The 24,158-nt window shown below is 42.4% G+C and overlaps 1 protein-coding gene across 1 annotated transcript in view; it reads left to right on the forward strand.

The window, feature by feature from the left end:
* The window catches only part of ascc3 (activating signal cointegrator 1 complex subunit 3), a 252,364-nt gene that overhangs the window by 52,884 nt on the left and 175,322 nt on the right, over window positions 1-24,158 (forward strand). The gene's annotated exons all lie outside the window — the stretch shown is intronic.

The raw sequence follows: 24,158 nt of genomic DNA on the forward strand, positions 1-24,158 counted from the left end.
AACTAGTGTTTTGTGTTTGTATCCTGTAGTGTGTGTCGTGCTGTCAGTCCAAGCCAAGAGATAAATGAATGCTAAAGTCTTTAACTTCTGTCTGCTACTTTTCTAACTTCATGAGGAAGTGCAAATTCAACTACCAGCGGTTGGAAAAAAGCACGTTTAGTGCTTGGTTGAAACCAGTGGAGGGGAATATTTTTGAAGCCTGCTGCATCTTATGCAAGAAAACTATTAAACTCGGGACATTGAGGGTAAAGGCTTTAGAATCACATGGTCAGTCAGAGAAACACAAAACCCAACTGAAAAGCCAACAACAAACGTCTTGTCATGTGTTCGGTGTTCGCCACTGCTGCGGGAGCATCAAGTGCAGCAACTCCCATAACAACATCAAGGATAATCGATCTCCAGACAACATTTGGGTCTATGCCAACCCTAAAAGCAGAGGTGCTTTGGACACTAAATACTGTAGCTAAACACTATTCCTACAGCACCAATGAGGACATAGGTGAGCTTTTTATAAGCATGTTCCTGGATTCAGAAATAGCGAAAACATTGCGTGCGGTGGTGACAAAACTGCCTACATCACAAAATTTGGTTGAGCAGAATACATCAAGAGAGACCTAAAAAAGGACGTAGAGACTTGCAATATGCACGAGGACACTGTTGTTGCTCACAGGCTTGTGTGCGATTACTATGTCACTCTACACAGAGGTGTTACCAAGGTCCCACTCACTAAGGAGCTCCTGAATTCTGTGGCATCAGCCAGGTCCAGCTACCGTGTCCACCTCAGTCAGGAGAGAAGGAAGAAGGAGTTGGAAGCACAGGGTCAGAAGAGAAAGGCTGTAGAGGATCACCTGGAGGAACTGAAAAAGAGAAGGGGAACCATCCTAGAGGTGTCTGAAGGTCTGGCCAGAGATGCAGACAGGTTTGCAGAAGAGGCAGAGGGCAAGGCTGGCAGCAAAATGGCAGAGCTCATCATCGCCAAGTCAAATATTCTGAGGAGGGGCCACAAGGAGAAGTTGGCTGAGCTTGAAATCATTGAAAAGGGGATTGTGGCCAAGGAAGAAGAGATCAGAAACTAGCTCTTGTTAGACAGACACACAGACAAATACACATACACTCAGTATTCTGTAAAATGTGCAGCTGTGTATAGACCAGTGTGTGACTGGCAGATATAAACGCACACTAACTGTCCCCAAACTCCATTCGTACCCCCACACATAATCTGTAATCTGTAGGAGGTGCCTGTATTGTAGTTGTTTTTTACTGCATGTTCATTGAAAGAATTATTCTGATGGAACGTGATGTTCTTGTTGGACGTTGATAAATTTACTTTGTGAGAAATTCTAGGACTTTTTTTTATTCTTTCAGAGTAGTTTTCCTTCGTTATTTTTTCCTGTGAAATAGGTCTTAAATTTTATTCAGTGATCTTAAAAAGGTTTTAAAAAGTCTCAAATTGAAACCTGCCGGAACCCTCGTATTTCAAGCAAAAGAGTCACAGATGCACTAGTGACAACTTTTATGAAGAGTTTATTCTTTTCGCAATTTCAGAATCTGTAAAAACAACAGTTCAACAGAGAACGTGGGAACTTGATTATTGACGTTTTGCTTCAGCTTTGCTCATGAATTTAGGGATTTCATCATCTACAGTCCATAACATCATCAACAGATTCAGAGAATCCGGAGAAATCTCTACACGTAAGCGGCAAGGCCGAAAACCAACATTGAATGCCCGTGACCTTTGACCCCTCAGGTGGCACTGCATTAAAAACCGACATCATTCTGTAAAGGATATTACCACGTGGGCTCAGGAACGCTTCGGAAAACCATCATCAGTTAACACAGTTCATCGCTACTTCTACAAGTGCAAGTTAAAACTCTACCATGCAAAGCGAAAGCCATATATCAACAACACCCAGAAACGCCGCCGGCTTCTTTGGGCCCAAGCTCATCTGAGATGGACTGATGCAAAGTGGAAAAGTGTGCTGTGGTCTGACGAGTCCAAATTTCAAATTGTTTTTGGAAATCATGGACGTCGTGTCCTCCGGGCTAAAGAGGAAAAGGACCATCCAGATTATTATCAGCGCAAAGTTCAAAAGCCAGCATCTGTGATGGTATGGGGATGTGTTAGTGCCCATGGCATCATGGGTAACTTGCACATGAAGGCACCATTAATGCTGAAAGGTACATACAGGTTTTGGAGCAACATATGCTGCCATCCAAAAGATGTCTTTTTCAGGGACGTCCCTGCTTATTTCAGCAAGACAATGCCAAGCCACATTCTGCACGTGTTACAACAGCGTGGCTTTGTAGTAAAATACAGGCTCTAACCAGAGTAGAAAAAGAAGTGGGAGGCCGCGTTGCACAACTGAGCAAGAAGATAAGTACATTAGAGTCTCTAGTTTGAGAAACAGACGCCTCACAGGTCCCCAACTGGCATCTTCATTAAATAGTACCTGTTAGAGCCTGTTTGTGCTGTCCTCTGAAGGGAGTAGTACACACCGGTGTAGGAAATCTTCAATTTCTTAGCAATTTCTCGCATGGAATAGCCTTCATTTCTAAGAACAAGAATAGACTGTCGAGTTTCAGATGAAAGTTCTCTTTTTCTGGCCATTTTGAGCGTTTAATTGACCCCACAAATGTGATGCTCCAGAAACTCAATCTGCTCAAAGAAGTGCCCATCCAACCAATCCAACTTGTGGGAGCTGCTTCTGGAAGCGTGGGGTGCAATTTCTCCAGATTACCTCAACAAATTAACAGCTAGAATGCCAAAGGTCTGCAATGCTGTAATTGCTGCAAATGGAGGATTCTTTGACGAAAGCAAAGTTTGATGTAAAAAAAAATCTTATTTCAAATACAAATCATTATTTCTAACCTTGTCAATGTCTTGACTCTATTTTCTATTCATTTCACAACATATGGTGGTGAATAAGTGTGACTTTTCATGGAAAACACGAAATTGTTTGGGTGATCCCAAACTTTTGAACGGTAGTGTATGTAATCTGTAGGTTAAGCACAGTGATATATGGTAGCCAGTGTGATGTTTTTAGTCGAGTGTACTGCACATCAAATGCACTGAAGCCTCTGGAGGTAATGCAAACAGTGTAAAGTATTGCATCACATGATCACATTGAGACTTTACCATTAGCTCATAGCTGGTGGGCTCATAATATTTTCATATTGAGGGCAAATTGTTGAAGCCCATTGGAATACGTCAATCTTTGTCCAGATGGTTCATATATAATCCTATAAATTTCTTATTTGCACATCCCTTTTCTCTTGTTTTCTACTTGTTCTATTTCACTATACTTTTGACCCCTCTTTACTGCATGTCTGTCTTTCTGCTGTTAAGTCAAACTATTGATCTATTGATTAATCTTCAGGCTCCTTTTTCTCACATGATTGTCATTTGGGTCAGTCGACCGAAAGGCTATTATCTAAAGATTGGCCTTGAAGTTCCACTGAGTGGGGAAAAACAAGACCAAAACTCAAGACTTGCCTACGCTGGCCATGTCTGCCCTTGCTTGAAAACACATCGTGGATATGAAAGATGCAGATGTAATATCAGTCTGACTCATGCCTAATATTGCTGAGGCCTATATGGTCCTTTTGCTATGAAATTATGGAACGCCAATAAAAGTAGTATCTGAAAAATACATGCACCTCTTGTGTGGAATATGCTTAAATGTGTTTATCTTGAGTGGTACTCAGGTGGTGTACTGGACTATTACACTAACCACCCAACTTTCAGAATCTTCATTCAAATCCAGGTTCAAAACTCCTCAAGCTTGGCCCGATGTCACAGTGATTGCAGTTGGCATCATTCCTGGGTAGGGATCCATATTCAGATATCTTGGTGTGGGAAGGGTATTCTGTCTTACCATTACGACTAATGTGTCCCACTGGTGAATCAGATTCAGACTCAGAATACTTTATTCATGATCCCTGAGGGGAAATCGAGGGGAAGGTGATGGGGCACCTGTATAGTTGCAAGGGGATCTGGAGGAAATGGTGTGGGTTAGAGCGCTGCGCAACACTGTTTTTTCAGTACTGCTCCCTCCTGCAACCACATGATTTCCGACTATTCCTTCCCGCTCCCACAGACGTTCCATCCCATTCCCTGCCACTCCTGCATATTCTGCGTACTATCACCCACGGGGCATTGTTTTCTATTGAATCCCTCTCTATTCCCAACCCACAAACAACAAAAGATAGGCCATGATCTTTATAATTAAAGAACACAGACTAAAAAAGAAAAAAAATCTGATTATTAATTCAGATAAAAACACAACTAAAACCTTATTTCAAAACTAAAAGCTGAATTTAAAATTAGTTGTAGCATGTATTGCACTTCACAAAGTCCAATTCTTTCTCATCATTCAAACCAGCTACAGATAAAAATGTGTCCTGTAAGGCCAATTTACCTCTTTTCTTCATAGTGGTATAATGGTCTGTTTTTAGTCATTTCTCAACTTCAGCTGAACTCTCAATCTTTCACACTTTGCCTATAAAACATTATAGGACTGGCATGCTTGGTTACATCATAGCAGTCGCAAATGAAACTTTTTTTTTTACCGGAAGACTTAGGTGGAGGTTAATGCATATTCACATGTGATTAAAATCATCTATACCTGTCTATATACCTTATTTTACTATGTTAAATTTAGATTTTCATCCCACGCTTATCCCATGGCCATGTTAATCTGACCGTCTGCTCCTACCTACATCAGAGTAAAATATCCTGCACCAGCAACATTTGTGTTGGGTCCTGCAGGACTGCAACCCTCTATTATGGACCTCTACATGCGGTACATCCCCGTGGAGAACCGTGCAGCTGGCAGGTGAAGAGAAGCGGTTGGCTGCTTCCATGTGTATCAGAGGACACAACTGGTAGTCTTCACCCTGTCCAGCTGCCATGGTGGTTGTGCATTGGTGAAACTCAGGAGACCAGGAAATTTGTCATGCCAAATTGGGAGGAAAAAAAATGTTTATTTTGGTGCTATATCTTCCCGGTGTAGCTGACTTCATTGATTTTGCATTCCCTTCATGCAGTTTTACTGTAAGAGTTGTGCTAATACTGCTCTTGTAGTTGAGTGGCTGCCTTGCATGCATGTTTGGTTATTTAAAGCACATTCTCCCATGCTAAGTTTTCATTGTGTCTTCTTCTTTTTTTCCTTTCACAACACAGGGAGGCCTATTTTTGTTCGGCCTCTGAACTGTGCAGCACAGAGTCCTGATGAGTTAACGATATGTGTGCAAAGATATCGATGGGTAATTTGTCATAGCCGAGCCTTTTTCTGATCTAAAACACAGGCAGGCAATAAATACTATCAGAAGATCAAATAGAAAACTGTTGCTTTTTCAGAATACTGTAAGCTGCTTCTTCAATGTTCCACATCGAGTGTTTGTTTACAGCTTTTTCTTTCGTTCAAAACATTGCATTTTGATAGTTGCATGTTCCAAATGTAGTGTAGATTTTAATTATGCATGTGGCTCTGTAAGTTAACCCACAATCAATTACATTAGAGCAGAAGCTCAGGGACAGAGTGGTTCCTGTTGCTGAGTAATTGATGATCTGTGTATTTCATCATTTGAACTGGATATATTTAATTAAGCAGTTTAAATCATAGGTGGTTAGTCTGGCTTTGAATGCAGACTCAAACTCAGACATTGTATCAGATAATTGTGGTTGGATAGAAGATTTAATGTCTGCTGCTAACTAGGTACAATAGAGTGTGATTCATGAGTACAATAATGATGTAGCGGATCTAATCCCACGACGACCTCAGCCGGTTTCTTTTCATTCTAGGGATGCAGTTCGGGTCATAGTGGTTGGCATGTGTCAGGGACATTGGGGCAACATAGATACTGGTTCTTTGTGCTTGTAAAACAAAATTCAGCTTTGTGATATCAGTCAGTAAAAGAGCTAATTGCCATGATCTAAAAATGGATTTTAATTCAGCAAATTCTAAAAATATAATTTGAATGATTTGGAATTACCTTTTGAGATGGTGTTGGGGTAATGAGTGTAAAGAAAGCTCTTAGTTCTGTTCAGCTCAGTTTAGGTTTTCTTGGCTTTCTCCCCTTTACGGGTATCAGAAAAATGTAAAAAATGCAGCATTAGACTAGCACTGTGCATTGTTCTCCAGCTAGACCGCTTCCAACCCCAGTTCATGTTGTACAAATGGTGCGAGGTTCTGATAGGCTCCTTTTCACCTGTCAAAAAGTTCACCTGCCAGGCAGCTTTTGAGATTAGTGTTGCCTTGACAACTGGGGGTGAGGTCAGGAGGGGCTAAAAAAAGCCTGATTAAATTTTCTACTTTTTTGCATGCCATCAGGAAGAGTGGGATTTAGTGGGAATGCCTGTCTCCTGCTGATTAGCTTTCAATATGCAGTTTGCAGCTCGGCAGTTTGCGTGTTTATTAATGTACAGATACTCTTGGCAGCTCTTCTCCACATTTCAAATGGCTGTTGAAGGCATTGGCTCACAAATGAAAAAGAACTTGAGCCTTCTCTTTGGTATCCTCTAAGTTTCATAAACACGCCCTAATTTACAGACTTTAGACACTTAAGTTTGTGATAGCTGACATTACAGCATTTATTTATGATATAAGGCAGGAAAGATGAGTGTGGGTGAAGGCAGGTGGGTTGGACTGACATACATCAGGAATTGGTAACAATTTATCATTTCATCTTATGCACTATGTACACAAAAGAAACAAAAAAACACATATCCAAAAACCTCCAAAAACAACACCACCAAAAACATACAAAAATGGAGAGAACAAACAAAAAACAAAACAAAACAAAACGCACAAACGCCAACAACACAGTCGACCCAGTGCAACACAGTCCAACAACGCCACCCTCCAGAGAACGAATGCCAGCCAGGATGACTGTCAGAACTGCCGGTCTGCTTGGGCTAGCCCGCCACACTTCCGCGTTCTGTTAGACCGCCCTCGGTGCTTCCCCCTCAGGCACAGCTCCAGGCAGAGCCGTGGTCCCTGGGTCCATCGGATGCAGCAGACCAGGCTCCCTCAGCCGATCCAACGCCAGCTCTCCAGACAGACACCTTCGACACACCTCCCCCATACTCCACATGATGACACAAACACAGACGTAGACAAAAACACTGCACAGTCAACGCTAGGCAAGGCCGCTGCCAGACCGCCTTGGTGTTTCCTCTCAGGCAGGGCCATGGGCTAGCAGTTAGGTTAGCCTGCCCCACTTCCGCATCCTTTCAGACCGCCTTTGCTGCCTCCTCCTTGGGCCCACAGGACTCAGCAGACCAAGCTCTCTTAGCCAATCCAGCGCCAGCGCTCCCAGCCAAGCGAAATTGACGATCAAAATAAAAATTTCACACAATGACACAAATTTAGATTTGGACACAGACACTGCATAATCAGTACTGGGTAAAGCCGCTGCAAACGCAAGTCCGAGCCGCCATCATCCCACACCGGAAGTGAATCTTCCCGCACCAGAAGCGTGGGAGAGCAGATGGTCATTATACATTGTGGTGATATAGATATATCTAGAATGCCTGGGATGTAGCTTATTCACAGACAGTAAGCAACATATCATTGAACAGCACATTGAGTCTGCCCACTAAATGGAAATTTCAGTACAGATAATTTTGACTTGCCATCTGGCAGACCTAAATGCTATATGTGTGCACCCTCAGATGTTCCTGCATTAGTACCAGGGATGTCCCGATCAATTACTTCTGCCTCTGTTTCAAGTTATTAAATAGGGATTGATTGATTTTATTTTGAACATCTTAAAACAAAATAAAATATATAGGCAGGAATACAAAACAAATGGAAATAACGATCATCTGCTAATACTGATTCACAATCAAATATTTATATTTTCCTGCATAGTACAGCTGCATAGTACACACTTTGATTACATTAAAGTTAGTAAAACCACTCCATGTTAGGTATGTTTGACTCTTAATAGCGCTGCATGAAAATAAAAATGGCATCACAGCCATTCGTTAATGGATTTCATTTATTGTTAAACAAAATAATGCTAACAAACTAAAAAAAAAAATGTTAACACCCTAGCTCTTACAAATGGGCTAAAACTGATGGAAAAGGAAGGACGCTCCAAAGAGTAACGTGAACTCATTTTTCTTCAAAAAAAAAAAAAAAAAAAATATATATATATATATAGGTGCCTTATCAAATTTAGTTGTTTTGAAAGTAGCTTTTTTACTACTGCCTTGCCAGACATGAGTTATTCCACAGTGCAGACATTTTGGCTGCTTGTTCTTGACTTTTTTTTTAAAACACATGCTCACTGCTACAAGTTTAGAATCAGAATCAACATTATAGGCCAAGTGTGCTTATGCATATGAGGAATTTGGCTCTGGTTTACAGACTGTGTGCTGGGTGTGAGGGGTCTGTGCTGATTCTGCCCGCCCGTTTCCAGGCTGTAGATGTGTACAAGTCTTGCAGGGTGGGCAGGGGAGCACCAAGGATTTTCTTTCTACTGTCCTTACTGTTCGCTGTAGTATATTCTTATCTTGTTTTGTTGCTGCTCCGAATCAGACCGTGATGGATGTGCAAAGGATAGATTCAATGACTGTGGTGTAGAACTGGCTCAACAGCTCCTGTCGCAGACCTAATTTCCTCAATTGCCACACAAAGCTTCACAGGAGGCTTCCGGTGTGGGAAGATGGCAGCGCAAATTCACCTTTGCAGCGGCCTCACTCAGTACTGGTGTGGGAAGATGGCGGCGTGAATTCATGTTTGTGGCGGCCTCACCCAGTACCGTCCATGCAGTGTTTTTGTCCACATCTGCGTCCAAGTTTGTCTTCATTTGATGGCTGGGAGAGCTGGTGCTGAATCAGCTGGAAGAGCTTGGTTTGCTGTGTCCTTTGGGCCCAGGGGCCATGGCCCTGCCTGGAGCTGTGCCCAAAGAGGTAACACTGAGGGCACTCTGACAGGATGCAGAAGTGGGGCAGGCTAAGCTAACTGCTAGTCCATGCATTTAAATTTATTTCTAGTTTTTCCCCTTATCCCACCCGATTAACCCAATGGCATATGGCCAGAACTCTTGTCGAATAACTCCCCTGGCTCACGTTTCCACAGGAAGGAGATAGGCATAACACCAGCTTCCTTCAAACTCGTCTCGTCTGCTCTCGCTATTTTACATGCTGAAGCCTCGCATGGATTGCATCACCTTCAAGCCGCGAAGGAGGCGTAGGGAGAATGCTTTCAGTTGCTTGGCTGCAGGCGCCCGGGTGGGCCAGAGGGGTCGCTGGAGAACGACGAGTCCCCAAACACTACACCGATCTTCACCCACTATCCCTCGGGTAAGGGTGGCCTAATGAATACCTTACCCCATGGACGCTCTGGCCGTGACCAGTTACGGCGAGTCTGGGATACGAACCTCCCAGCCACATGATGAGCGGACTGCAAGAACGGCGGTTTATTCCGCTCGGCCACCAGAACTGCTAGTCCATGCAGACCGGCAGTTCCGATAACACCCAGGGCGGTCTGGTGGCTTTTTCACCTAGCCTTGACTGTGTTTTTAGTGTCGTTGTTTGGAGTGCGGGGAGGTGGGTCGAAGATGTCTGGCTGGGAGAGCTGGCATTGGATCAGTTGAGGGAGCTTGGTCTGCTGCATTCTGTAGGCTCAAGGACCACGGCCCTGACTGAAGCTGCGGCTGAAGAGGAAACACCGAGGGTGGTCTGACAGGATGTGGAAGTGGGTCAGGTTAAGCTAACTGCTAGCCCATGCAGACCGGCAGTTCCAACAGTCACCCTGGTTGGCTTTCATTCTCCTGGACAGCGATTTTTTTTTTTTAAGTTTCAATATATGTGTTAGTTTGGATATATGTGTTCTTGTAGTTTTTGGATGTGTTTTTGTCTTTGTGTTGCACTGCTGTGGGCTGGGGGAAACAATGTTTCATTTCATGTGCACAAGTGCGTGAAATGAAATGATAAAATGTTTCTGATTTTGTTTCTGATTCTAAAAGAACATCTTCCGCTAGGCCTTTTTGAGGATGGAGTTGATGTTGGTCTCCCACTTCAGGTCTTCAGAAATGGTAATTCCCAGAAACTTGATGGTTTTCATGGTTGACACAGGGCTGTTGGATATTGTGAGTAGGAGCAGTGCTGAGGGGTATCTCCTGAAGTCCACTATAATCTCCACAGTCTTGAGCATGTTTAGCTCCAAGTTCTGACTTCACCAGAGCACCAGCCACTCAACCTCCCATCGCCATCCTGGATGAGTTGCCAGTTGTAGATAATGTCTGTTTATAACTGCTGGGTGGAGCACAATATGGCATTTATGACACCTTTATGACTGCTGGCATAGAGTGAACACAAGGGGATAATATAAACGAAGGATCGGAATTTGATCAGACGGAATATAGGACCTGTGATGGCCTGGCGGCCTGTCCAGGGTGTCTCCCCGGCTGCCACCAAATGACTGCTGGGATAGGCTCCAGCATCCCCACGACCCCAATTGGGATAAGCGGCTTGGATAATGGATGGCTGGATGGATGTAATATAGCTAAAATCAATGTATTGAAATAAGCCTTGATTGGCTTCGATAACCATCTCTTGGATTGGATTAGGACATCCGTAATCAGTACATGTGCTGATGCTCATTACTTTACTGTTTGACTCTTTATTTATGTTCCAGAGCTGTGTTTCACTACTAGATATCATTTTATTTACATTTGTTCAAAAAAGGAGCAGTCACTGGGGAAAATAACAAATCTAAATGGAGGAAACTTCCCAGTGATATGGAATTAATAGAATTGGCTGATTTTGCGGTGCAGTAGCAGCAGGAGTATTTGGACAGAGGGGGACATGGATGGCATAGGCCTACATCAAAGGAAAGGTAGGAAGCGAATGAAGGGGAGGGTATGGACATCAGTTGTGTCAGGGGGCTAGGAGGTTACTGATCTGACTTTGTCCCAAATGTAGCTATGAAGACTGGAGAAAGAGAAGCCTTTGAGATGGAAATCACCACAAAGGTCGAGAGGGGTATCTGAGATGGGATGAAATTCTCTGAGGGGCCTGTTTAGTCATGATGGACTCAGAGCAAGAGGAAAAGATGTGTGCTCTACTGGAGAGTCTTATCAGCTTGTAGATTGTTCTCTCTTCTCCTTTTGAGATAGGAATGATAAAACAAAACAAAGCTTTTTTGACAGATCCACAAAATAATAATTAAAGTTAGCATGTGACAGCTTGTTCCACTTTCCTCCCACTGTGTTCTGTACAGTACATCTAATGTGAGATTACTACCCAGTAGTATTAGCCATTAAAAGCTTTATCAGACAACTAGCTGTCACTTCAGTGAGTGTTGAAGTTTAGACAAAAGGTGTGTTTCAAAGTGAGTCAACCCATGGGTCAGGGTCCAATCATTTGGCAGGTTACAAAGACAGGACACATTAAAATGAAGGTGGTCACCCCACCCCGCCAGTGCTGTTACGTTGTCCAAAGTCGGGGGCTGGTTACCATTGTTGCAGAAAGAGGGGTTCAAAAACTAGCCTGGTCAGTAATTTGCAAATGAAAATATAATCCAAAGATTAAATGTAGCAGAAAACGTGTATAGTGTAAGTGTGATCTGTTTCCCACAGATAATAATTTTCATATGACTTGATATAACTTTGATAGTGATAACTTTGATGCAAGCAATCATTTTTTTTCTCAGATAGACGGGGGGGGGGCTACAATTTAAGAGGAAAATTGAATTTTAAGAAACACTGTGTTCGCAAAACTGTATTTCAAATTATGGGGTAAATTTGTGGAATGGAGGATTAACCAATGTGGAGGATGAAAGAAAGGAGACAAGACCACTTCTTTTGACCACACAGCCATGGGGTCGTTTATTTCCTCCAACCTTGAGATGAGGAACTCACGGAAAGCACAAGTTTAAATCAATGACCGTGACACCCATGGTGGATGCTGTTATTGTTGTTTATTGGAAATCATTATTATTGTTTTTATTTTTTATTGCTTTTATTATTTTTTTATTGAGTCATTGTGAGATAGTTATTGAGAATGACATACTCTGATGTGTAAAAAACTAAGTTTTCTATTTAGGTTTATTAATTGGGCATTAGTGTGGGGGCAGGAAATTATAAGTAGTAACTTCCCCCTGCTCCTTTTCGAACATATAGTTTTTGTTGGATTCTCTATTGAGAATTCTTGTTGAAATCTACTGGTTTTATTTTTATCTTTTTTTTTTGCATTTATGCTTGGTCGTTTTTTTTTAAAATTGTATTTTGCATGTTCAAAATAAATACATTTGAATTTGAATTTTAAATTAAAAAAAAAAAATCCACTAACAGTACGTTCCCATCCTGATCATACATAGTGGCACAGGAGCATTTTGAATTTTGTTGCCAAAGACACAACTGGGGAAATGTTAAATATTTATCAAACAAAGCCGCAGGAATCCACTTGATATTTATAAATACGCTTTGAATTTTATTCAGTAAATCTTCATGCAGATTTACTGATGAGTAAAGTTGATTTCAACATTTTTATTGTGGATAAATTTGCTCCCTGTTACAGACACATGAAAGGACATTGATAGCTCAACTACAGTATCACAATACTTAAACGCCACAAAATATAGACAATTTAAATGTCGCTTGTGTCGTTTATGTTCCTTGATGATAATATTTTGGAGATGCTCACTGTTACCACACCCACCACTAGTTTAAAGCACATCATTTATGATATTTAATAGGGTATAGCCAGGTCAATAAAAAGTCTGAAAAGGCAATAAATTGATTTAGTACAAATTAAGACCTGACAATTTCTGAAAAAGTCTTAAATACAAATTTCAAATGTCTTAAATTATTTTCCTGTTGATAGAGCATATTACATTCAGTCTTGTGAACTTGGTTAATACTGGTTAATACTTATGTTAAATGTCATGTGGGGGCGCCCCGGTGGCTCACCTGGTAAAGTGGTACCACATAAGGCTGAGTCCTTACTGCAGTGGCCTGGGTTTGAATCCAGCACAGGCCCTTTGCTGCATGTCATTCCCTCTTTCTCCCCTGCTTTTTCTGTCTCTCTTTACTGTCACTGTTAGAATAAAGCAGAAAATGCAGAAAAAAATAGTGTAAATGTCATGCAACATTCTGATGTCACACCAAAATCTTTGACCTGTCAGATTATGTGACCCTCCTTTTAAAACACACATGCCAGTCATGATACGACAGTTCGATACAGTTAAGTTAAAGTTAGAAATGGTTACGTTTAATGGTTGTAGATGGTTTGATTTTGATGTAGGTTTGATGGGGTTAAAATGAGGCTTAACATTTGATGGGGTGGTCAAAACAGCACATTTTAAAAGCAGGAACACATTGATTGGTCACAGATTTTGGTTTAACACCAGTTGGGCTCATTTTCAGTTTGTGCATTTAATTAGCAAGTGCGTGACATAAATGTTAGTTAATATTAGTAGCCCAAACCCATACCTAACATAACGACTAATGCAAAGACAAGAAAAGGATGAATGTAAATTTTCTGACAAATGGAAAATGACTACAAAGTAAGCTAGATTCTTTGGAAAATAAATAAATCAAATTATGCACCATGGGCATCAGCTGGTCATTAATATCTCTTTTGTGTGTTTGTCCCTCGCCACTGTGCTTTTTTTTTCTTTCCCATTAGTCAATATATATGATGCAACACTGTACAAAAAGTACAGTGAACATGCATCATGCAGGACTCTAGATTTTGCTGTTTGGTTTGAATGTGTTAGAAGTTAGGAGTAAAACGGCTTTGCCATTTTTGCCCTGTTTTTTCCCCAATTTATGTTCCCTTATTCTAGTGAGTTAGCCACGCTAATTTTACCAGCCATGATGGATATAAAAGATAGTTGTGGCCTAGTCGAGTGAGTGGATGGAATATTATGTCCATTTTGCTTAGAGATAGGAAGATAGGAAAGGATTTGGATATTTCACTCTCTACAGTGCATAACATAATTAGAAGATACAAGGAATCCGTACAATTTCAGTGCGTAAAGGGCAAGGGCACAAGTTTAAGCTGAATAAATGTGCTCTCTGAACCCTCACGACACTGTATCAAGAACCATCATTTATCTATAAGCAATATAACCACGTGGGCTCAGGATTACTTTGGAACACCTTTGTCAAGCACTACAATACTAAGTTACATCCACAAATTCCAGTTAAACCGTTACTGTGCCAAAAGAGGACGCCTTATGTTAACTGTGTCCAGAAGTGCCGTCAACTTCTCTGGGCTTGGAGGCATCTGAGATGGACCATCACACAGTGTAAACGTATACTGTGGTCAGACAAATCAGTATTTCAGGTCTTTTTTGGAAGAAATCGATGCCATATGCTTCAGACCAGAGAAGAAAAGAACCATCCAGATTGTTACCAGCAACTCTTTTTGAAATGTGTTGCAATAATCAAAATTGAAACAAGTTCTTATTTTGAAGAAACAATAAATTTCATGAGGTAAAACATCAAATATTGTGCTGTTGTATTGTTTTCAATGTAATTCAGGTCAAATATAATTCACAAATCAAAATCACTGTTTTCAGTTTTAATTCTAATTTAACGTACTGTCCCAACTTTTTCTGGTTAGGGGTTGTCTCTCCCTGTCCCTTAGTAGCCTGAGTCCTATTGACATACTATTACAGGGATGGGCAACTTTGATAATAGAGAGGGCCACAAATATTTTATCCTCACTACCAGGGGGCCAGATTGGGACTGTGCACTAACCCCATCACTCAGTTAACTAATTATAGCTACTAATTTAATGAAAATAATAAAATATATACCGGTAATCAAAGTTTACTATATTAACATTTATATTGAATGAACTTAACACAGAAACGAAACGTCCACATTCCTGAGTGATATACCATTATTTCAGTGCAATGGGTTCTCAAAAATCATCGTTCAATAATGGTACAAAAGTTGACATTCACACTAAGTGCAACAACTAATATTCAAGTTTGTAGTGCATTTCTACTCTGCCCTCCCATTCCATGACATGCTTCAAATAAACACGCGTTTAGCTCAGAATAGTTAAATGGTAAATTGACTGCATTTTATATAACAGTTTTCTAGTCTACCAACCACACATCTCATCTAATCTCATCTCATCATCAGCCGCTTCTCCAGGGTCGGGACGCGGTGGCAGCAAGCTAAGTAGGGCACTCCAGATGTTCCTCTCCCCAGCAACACTCTCTAGCTCCTCCTGCGGGATCCCAAGGTGTTCCCATGCCAGATTAGACATGTAGTCCCTCCAGCGAGTTCTTGGTCTACCCCGGGGTCTCCTCCCAGTTGGACGTGCCCGAAAAACCTCCAAAGAAAGGTGCCCAGGAGGCATCCTAATCAGATGCCCGAACCACCTCAATTGGCTCCTTTCACGAAGGAGCAGTGGCTCTACTCCGAGCTCCCTTCCAGATGTCTGAGCTCCTCACCCTGTATCAAAGGCTGAGCCCAGACACCCTACGGAGGAAACTTATTTCAGCTGCTTGTATCCACGATCTCACCCTTTCGGTCAGTATCCCAAAGCTCATGACTATAGGTGAGGGTTGGAACGAAGATTGACTGGTAAATTGAGAGCTTTGCCTTCTGGCTCAGCTCCCTCTTCATCCGCATTACTGCTGATGCTCCACCAATCCACTTGTCAGTCTCCCACTCCATCCTACCCTCACTTGTAAACAAGACCCCGAGATACTTGAACTCCTTCACTTGAGGCAACAGCTCATCCTCAGCTCGGAGGGAGCAATCCACCATATTCCGGCAGAGAACCATGGCCTCAGACTTGGAGGTGCTGACTCTCATCCCAGCTATTTCACACTCAACTGCAAACCGCCCAAGAGCACACTGGAGGTCGCGTTCTAATGAAGCCAACAAAACCACATCATCTGCAAAGAGCAGAGATGCAATTCTGAGGTTCCCAAAACAGACACACTTAACATTGGCTGTGCCTTGAGATCCTGTCCAGTCCATGAACATCACAAACAGAATTGGAGACAAGGGACAACCTTGGCGGAGTCTGACACACACTGAAAATGTGTTTGACATTGTGCCGAGAATGCGGACACAGTTCTCACTTTGGTTATACAAGGATCGGATGGCTTGCAGCAACTGCCTCGGTACCCCATACATACTGACCACTCAAAGTGCTTCTTTTTTTTCTTTTTTCTTTTTTTACAATGTATGCCTCACATTAATTCACCCATTCACACACACACATTCATACACTGATAAAGCCATTGAAACTCACCCACAGGTGGATCATTATAAAGTTCTGTCTTAATGAGATACTTGTGGCCTCTCCTGCTGGCTAGATGTAGACTGAATAGACTGAATGTCACTGTCAACGTTTGTGCATCCAATCTGCATGAGCTGGAGCAGAGTTTCATCTGTCAGCCTGTTTCTCTCTTTTGACTTGATGTCCTTCATTGTTGAAAAGCTGCTCTTGTAGAACTAAGTGCTCCCAAACTTGCTGGCCATTGAGAGTGCAAAATCCCTGAGGAGTGGAAAGCAGGACTTTGGTAGTAGTCTGCAAATTGAAATTCCTCTCTCATCGCACTTTGCTTGAAAGAAGGGGTCTGACTGTAGTTTTCAAAGTTCAAGCTGCAACTCTGGGGTTTGCTCAATTATGAACAACACAGTTCGTGGCTGTATGGCATGGAAATCTTGAAAGTGTCCCTTGAACTGCTGCTGCAGTGTTTCTATGTCTGCTCTGTACTTGAGAAATGTTTTCTCAAATTCGGGGACATCTTTGCGCATCTCTTCACAGTGTGTCAAATTTGGATGGTCGGATGAAAAGCCTTTGAACAGGGCTAATTTATGCTTAAAAGTGTTCATGTGTGCATAGAGACCCGACAAAGTTTGGCCTCATCCCTGCAACTGCATATTAAAGTGAATAAGATGCGAGGGAATATCCGCAAGGAAGGCCATGTCGCAGAGAAAAACTGTATCCCTGAGTTTACTGCAGTAAGCACTCATATCACTTTGAATGCTGTCCTCCAAAAACACTGGGATTTCAGTCTTCTTTTGGCTTGTTCCCCGTTTCTCAGGGGTCGCCACAGCGGCTTTTACAGTTTCCATTTCAGTGTGGAGTGCAAAAAACCTCTCCAAGCACTTCCCGCAGCTCATCCATCTGATCTCACTGTGCATCTGTAAATTGTAAATCCCCATAAGCAGCACTCACTTCATCCGAAAAGGCTACAAACTTCCTATGATTGATAGCTCTGTTTCCCCCTCGAATGAGATTGGCAACCTTGGTAACTAAAACCATGACATGGCTGAGGTTCATTGTCTTGGCACAGAGGGTCTACTGTAAGATCAAAATGAAATAGGATTTAGCCTATGATAAAAATTCTCACAAAGAAAACCCATATTCATAACTATATATTAATAGTTAGCTAGCGATAACGTTACCCACCTGATGTATGATGCAGTGCAATCTTGGACAGTCAATGCCGCGCTGTTGGAGGAGCTTGGTGAATCCAGTGTGTCTTCCTCGCATTGATGGTGCGCCATTGGTAACAACAGCTGCAAGCTTGTCAAAGCCCCCATGCTCACTTACAACACTTTTAATGGTGTTGAAAACATCCTTGCCCTTGGTAGTGTCATGCAAAGACACCAATTTCAATAACTGCTCATGCACTTCAAATGAACGGTCAATGGCTCTTGTGTAAATGAGAATTTGGCTAGCATCCATCACATCTGTACTCTCATCCAATGCTAAGGAGAAGTACTGGCGGTCATGCATGACTTGTTTTAGCTTTCCCTCAACATGGTTTTGAATGTCAAAAATCCTTTGCATCACTGTGCGACGGGACGGAGAGACTGTTTCAAGTTCTCAGCCATGTTATCATCTCTGAAAGCTTTAGCCATCTCTACTGCACATAGCTTCACTGTTTCACCATCTGACAAGGGCTTCTTTGCTTTAGCAAGCTCAAGGGAAACAGCACAAGATGCCTTGAGAGAGGACTCTTGTGTAGATGTGGCTTTGGTTAAAAAGGCTCTGCTGTCAGTGTATTTTTCCTTTGAGGTCAGCGATGATAGCAACTCTGGCACCTCCGATGTACATGCCATATTTGTCTTTGTGCGTGGTATTGTAGTGGCGACTAAAGTTGAAATCCTTCATGGCTTATTTTGTTTCTAGGTACACTAAACACCAGTGGCGAACTGTTGGCGAAACCGAAACTGTTTTGGTCTGATTGTCAAATCATATGCTGGTGTGACAAACTGGAAAAGTTAGTCTGGTGACATATTTCTGCGCATACTCACCTTCTGGTTGTGTGCAATGGTCTCTCCACTGTTGCTCATTCAGCTGCAGGTCAGTATGTGTGTTTCCAAATGTTTTCAGAGAAACAGTGGCAACGCAGGTGTCTGGGGGTGGACTAATGTTTCAGAGCTGCTTTAGTTAAGCAACTAAAATTATTAAATCCTGTGCTGGGCCAGGGCCCCTTGTCAGGATTGAAAAACAAGCAGTCCCAGCAGTACAGCATGTTGGTGCGCAGGCTGACCGTTAGCCACGGATAGCAACTGTAGCTGCCAGTTTGAAAATGCCTCTGGTAGCTCTTGGTAGCTTGCGCCAATCCTGGCAAGGTGGGCGATGGTCGACCTTTCTGGATTATTTCTAGTTTTTCCTGAAAAGGCAATCTATAAGATAGAGTTTCTGTTAATTCAGCTACACTGTCTTCTTCTTCACTAACTCCCGCCATTTTGCTGCTCTCTAAATCCTTTGTTGGTGTTCTGGCATCTCCTTTTCCCCTTGATCACTCACTGACTACCTTCGCTGGTCGCTTATCAAATTCGCGAATACCCAGAAGATGTTAGGATATTGTGCCGCCCACAACTGAACAAAATATGATTGGCTAAGACAACTGTCAAAATCAAATTCATGCAGACATTGACTTGAATTACACAGGCATTCGGTTACAGCTACCAAAGGTCCTGGCACGGAGCAGCCGCTGATTCACCCAGATACCATCGGAAGAAAAATTGTGATTGGTCCATTTTCCGTTCCATTATATTAACCCACTGTTTGCCAAGACATATTAGTCTTGAATATGGCGCTGCCAGGAAAGAGGAAAAGAGCAAGGCCAAAGAGGAGGTTTATGGATGTGGTGAGGGAAGACATGCAGGTGGCTGGTGTGACAGAGGAAGACCCAGAAGACAGAAAGAAATGGAAATGGATGATCCACTGTGGCGACCCCTAACGGGAGCAGCCAAAAGTAGTAGTAGTAGTAGATTAGTCCAAGTTTATAATGATGATCTAGAAATTATTAATATTATTTCAGTGAATAAAAATAATTAAAAAATATTTATTAGGAGTACAAAAATTCTTTCAATATTTTTTCTTGGGTATTCACTGAATACCTTGAATATCCAGAGGGTTCCCTTCTGCTAAACACATAGGTTTGCCTTTGAATTCCTTAAAAATCAGAATCAGAATACTTTATTCATCCCCGAGGGGAAATTGGGTAAAAAGATATTCCGTTTCCCATTTTGCCTGGAAGACATAGTTCTCTAGGTCAAGTTTTCTTTTTTTGCTGCTCATGTCTCTCCTCGTCGCGTGTCGTTGTGGAAGAGGCCCGCCGAGACCAAGACGAGACCATGTGCAGGCAGTTGCTTGGCTACAGGCCTCTTGTGTTTTGAGGGAGTGCCCTCTATCAGTGGACAATATCATTTCAATTGGGATCCGGTTCAAATGTGGTCAAATGGCCCACTTGCTTCCAACACCTGTGAAACCAGCAATTTATTGATAATCGGAAATTGACCCGCAGGCCATACTGAGTGAGGACAGGGGCCGAATGTGGCCCGTGGGCTGCCAGTTGCCCATTTCTGCACTATCAGAATGTATCAAGACTGTTGATAACTGGATGGCTAGTATTTTTTACAGTTAAATGGTGACAAGACAGTAATCCTGGTTTTCAGGGCACAGGCTAACAGATAGAAAATCTCTTAAATTGTCACAACTATCTCTGGAAAGTGTCACACAGGTCAGAAACCTTGGCATCATTCTGGACACTGACCTCACTTTCCAGAGCCACATTAGCAGCACAATTAAAACTGGATTTTATCATTTAAGAACTATTGCGAAGGTAAGGAGCTTTTTATCCCAGGAGGATGCTGGGAAACTCATCTATGCTTTTTATTTCCAATCAGCTAGGCTACTTTAATGCACTGTTCACAGGAATATCTAAACATCATCTCAGATCGACTGCAAGCACTTCAGAATGCAGCTTCTAGAGTTTTAACTAGAAAAAGGAAATACAACCCTATCACACATGTGTTGCAGTCATTACACTGGTTTACTTTACATTTTAGAATTGATTGTAAAATTTCACGGCTTGTTTTTAAGATATGGTTTGACCCCCAATACCTATCTGACATGCTTGTAAGCTGTGGACTGCTAGACCCCTCAGGTCATCTGAAACTGGCCATCTTGTTATGCCCTGGGTCTCCACGAAATTGGTGAATCTGCTTTTAGCTTTTATGCTCCATGCCACTGACACATTGTAGCCAATTATGTTAGGTGCGCTGCAAAGCTATCAGCTTTTAAAACTAAACTGAAATCATTCCTTTTTAGCTGTGCCTTTCTGTAGTCTGGTTTGCTGGTCTTAATATTTCATTTTATTCCTACCTTTTTTAATAGTTTTTAATTCAAATGTTTCATTATTATTATTTTGTAAATTGCTGGTCTTAATTATTTTATCTAATTTTATTGTATTCCTACTTTTTAATAGTTTTTCATGTTCTTGTTTTATATTTGTCGGTTGCTGGTCTTCATTATTTTATTTCATTTATTTTATTTCTTGATGGTTTTTAACTCACAGGTATTATTTGTTGTCCCCCCCCTCCCCAGTTGTCCTTGGCCAATTACCCCACTCTTCCGAGCCATCCCGGTCGCTGCTCTACCCCCTCTGCCATCCAGGGGAGAGGGCTGCAGACTACTACATGCCTCCTCTGGTACATGTGGAGTCGCCAGCCGCTTCTTTTCATCTGATAGTGAGAAGTTTCACCAGGGGGACATAGCGCGTAGGAGGATCACGCTATTCCCCCTAGTTCCCCCTCACCCCCAAACAGGCGTCCCAATCGACCAGAGGAAGCGCTAGTGCAGCGACCAGGACACATACCCACATCCGGCTTCCCACCCGTAGACACGGCCAATTGTGTCTGTAGGGACGCCCGACCAAGCCAGAGGTAACAGGGGGATTTGAACTGGCGATCCCCATGTTGGTAGACAATGGAATAGGCCGCTACACTACCCGGACATGTATTGGTTTTTAATTGTGTTTAATTATTTCCAATGTGTTTATTTTGTACACTACCCATATAGTTTTTGTAGCTGCAACTTCCTTGGTAGCCCATGCTCCTTGGATCATACTGTGCTTCCATCTGGAATGAAATGTGCTATATAGATAAAGTTTTGCTTGCTTGCTTGTTATTGAAAAGCAAATAGAACAGAAGCAATACAGAAGAGTAGAGGTATCAGTATTAGAGAGGGGGCCCCGTAACAAAAGACAGAGACAAAGACAATGGCTAACACACATGCTGAAGGGGAGGGAAAGATAGGAAATGGTTTAGGCGGGGGAATTGGTGCATTAAAAGGGTGACAGAGTTAAGGGGTAGACGCTGCTGAGAGGTAATGGCAGGAAGGGGGAAAGCGGCAAAAAGAAGGAGAGGGTGGGGCGGTGGGAAGGCAGCAAGTGGAGCTGTTAGAGAAGATAAAGAAGAAATCATTCAGTCAATCAGCAAGCTGCAGTGCAATCATCAGATCTCATCTGTTTTCAAGTGCAATTCTGCCTTTTATTGAGCTGTTGTGCCTTTAACAGGCAGGGAGGGTAAACTGGAGTGCTTTAACCCTTGCCCTGCCAAACACAATCTGCAGATGATGTCTGTGATAGCTTTTAAGTGCTCAACTTTAATACTAATGTGTTTCAGGCTGTGTTCACACCCGTACTCTGGTTCTTTGTCCCGCACTAAATGGAGAAAAAAAAAAGTTACTTTGGAGAGTTTTTCATTTGGTCTGTTTAGGTAGGGTTCACGTTTTCTTTTTTGCAAATTAACCAAATGTCAAACGAACGAACCAATGACTAATTTCACTGGATAGTTTTGATGATGGTGTATCCTCCACTGTACTTCAGGAACTAAGGACAGATGCAAAATGACCACCAGTTGTTAAATGCTACAAATAGAGTGACCAGGCATCCTGTTTTATAGAGTATTGCACAAAAAGTTGACCCTCAGTCCCCTGGCTCTCCCACACTTTAAAGCACAATAACAGAAGTTCCCATTTTTCCATTTAAAAATCATACGATTCATTTTGGGCCCTGTGATGGCCTGGCGGCCTGTCCAAGGTCTCTCCCAGCCTGCCACCCAATGACTGCTGGGATAGGCTTGCAGCATCCCCACAACCCTGAGAGCAGGATAAGCAGTTTGGATAATGGATGGATGGACTTTTAATTTTGATTGTTATCCAATAATTATAAGATAACAATCAAATGTCGCCATAGAGATAATTATAATTATCTCTATGGCGACAGGCATGGGCGCAAGTCCATGAATACTGGGATGGCACCCAGCGCTTTACCTGTGCCCTCATCCATAGGGTTGGTGGTTGTGTTAGGAAGGGCGTTCGAAGTAACATTTTGCCAAATCATTATGCAGATGGACAAGACCGCCCTCAGTGCTGTGCCCTTACAGGGTGCTGATGGAAACTATAAAATCCGCTGTGGCGACCCCTGGGAAACAAGGAACAAGCTGAAAGAAGAAGATCCATAATTATCACTACTATTCTCTGGTTAAACATCACAGTTGAATTGTTTGGAAATAAACATGCTCCTCTGCCAAAAATCACCATCAAAGCACATAGTCAAACACCCATTGGTTGTTCCTTTAGCAATTTATTTTCTTATCTCTTATTCAAGCACATCATTTGCTGGATGTTATATATGGGATTTAAATGTGTCATATTATGCTCAATACACATTACCTCAAAGTTAAATACCTTTTTGCATGGGTAACCTGTAAACAGCAGACATTATGAATCCACCCCCCATTGTCTCACAAAATCTTACTGTTCTTCCTGCATTTGGACTGTTTGCATCTGGTCATCCTTTAAAATATGAGCCGAGGGCAAACATCCATGAGGGAGAAAGCGTAAATCGCTGTCCATATAAAAAATATACATTATTGTAATTATTCAAGTAAAAGGATTTTATGTCTTGGTCGTTCGGACATTCATCAGACATTAAATCACAATGAACAGACATTGCAAACGAGAGCAAACGTGGACAGATGATGTGGTGAAATGCCTCATTTCCAGAAAATCCTGCTATTAATTTTTCATGATTTCCTGAGTTTGGTACTCATAGTGTTGACACCACAAATGAATTGCACCTCAGTTTTCTTTGACATGAACCAAGAGCCACCTTTCAGGCGGTGTTGTTGCGGTTGCTCGGTTCGCTCGGCGTTTGATATCATTCACACATGTCCAAAGGAACCAGACTAAACAAGCAAACACACCAGAGTTCATTTAAACCACACCACAGATGTTAGGTGTAAACACAGGCTTACAAGCTGGTTTGAATCTTAGAAGCATTAAGGTAGTTAAATAAGCGATATCTCATCATCTCATCTCATCATCAGCCGTTTCTCCGGGGTCGGGTCGCATTTGCAGCAAGCTAAGTAGGGCACTCCAGATGTCTCTCTCCCCAGCAATGCCCTCCAGCTCTTCCTGGGGGATCCCAAGATGTTCTCAGGACATTTAGTCCCTCCAGTGAGTTCTGGGTCTACCCCGGGGTCTCCTCCAAGTTGGACATGCCCAGGAAACCTCCAAAGGAAGGCGCCCAGGAGGCATCCTAATTAGATGCCCGAACTATCTCAACTGGCTTCTTTCGACGCGAAGAAGCCAGCGGCTCTATTCCAAGCTTCCTCTGGATGTCCGAGCTCCTCACCCTATCTCTCAGGCTGAGCCCAGACACCCTACAGAGGAAACTCATTTCAGCCGCTTATAACCGCGATCTCACCCTTTCAGTCACTACCCAAAGCTCATGACCATAGGTGAGGGTTGGAACGAAGATTGACTGGTAAATTGAGAGTTTTTCCTTCTGGCTCAGCTCCCTCTTAACCACAATGGTCCAGTACAACGTCCACATTACTGGTGATGCTGCACCAAT

Source organism: Lampris incognitus, chromosome 9 (assembly GCF_029633865.1).
Source record: "Lampris incognitus isolate fLamInc1 chromosome 9, fLamInc1.hap2, whole genome shotgun sequence".
NCBI classification, from domain to species: Eukaryota; Metazoa; Chordata; class Actinopteri; order Lampriformes; family Lampridae; genus Lampris; species Lampris incognitus.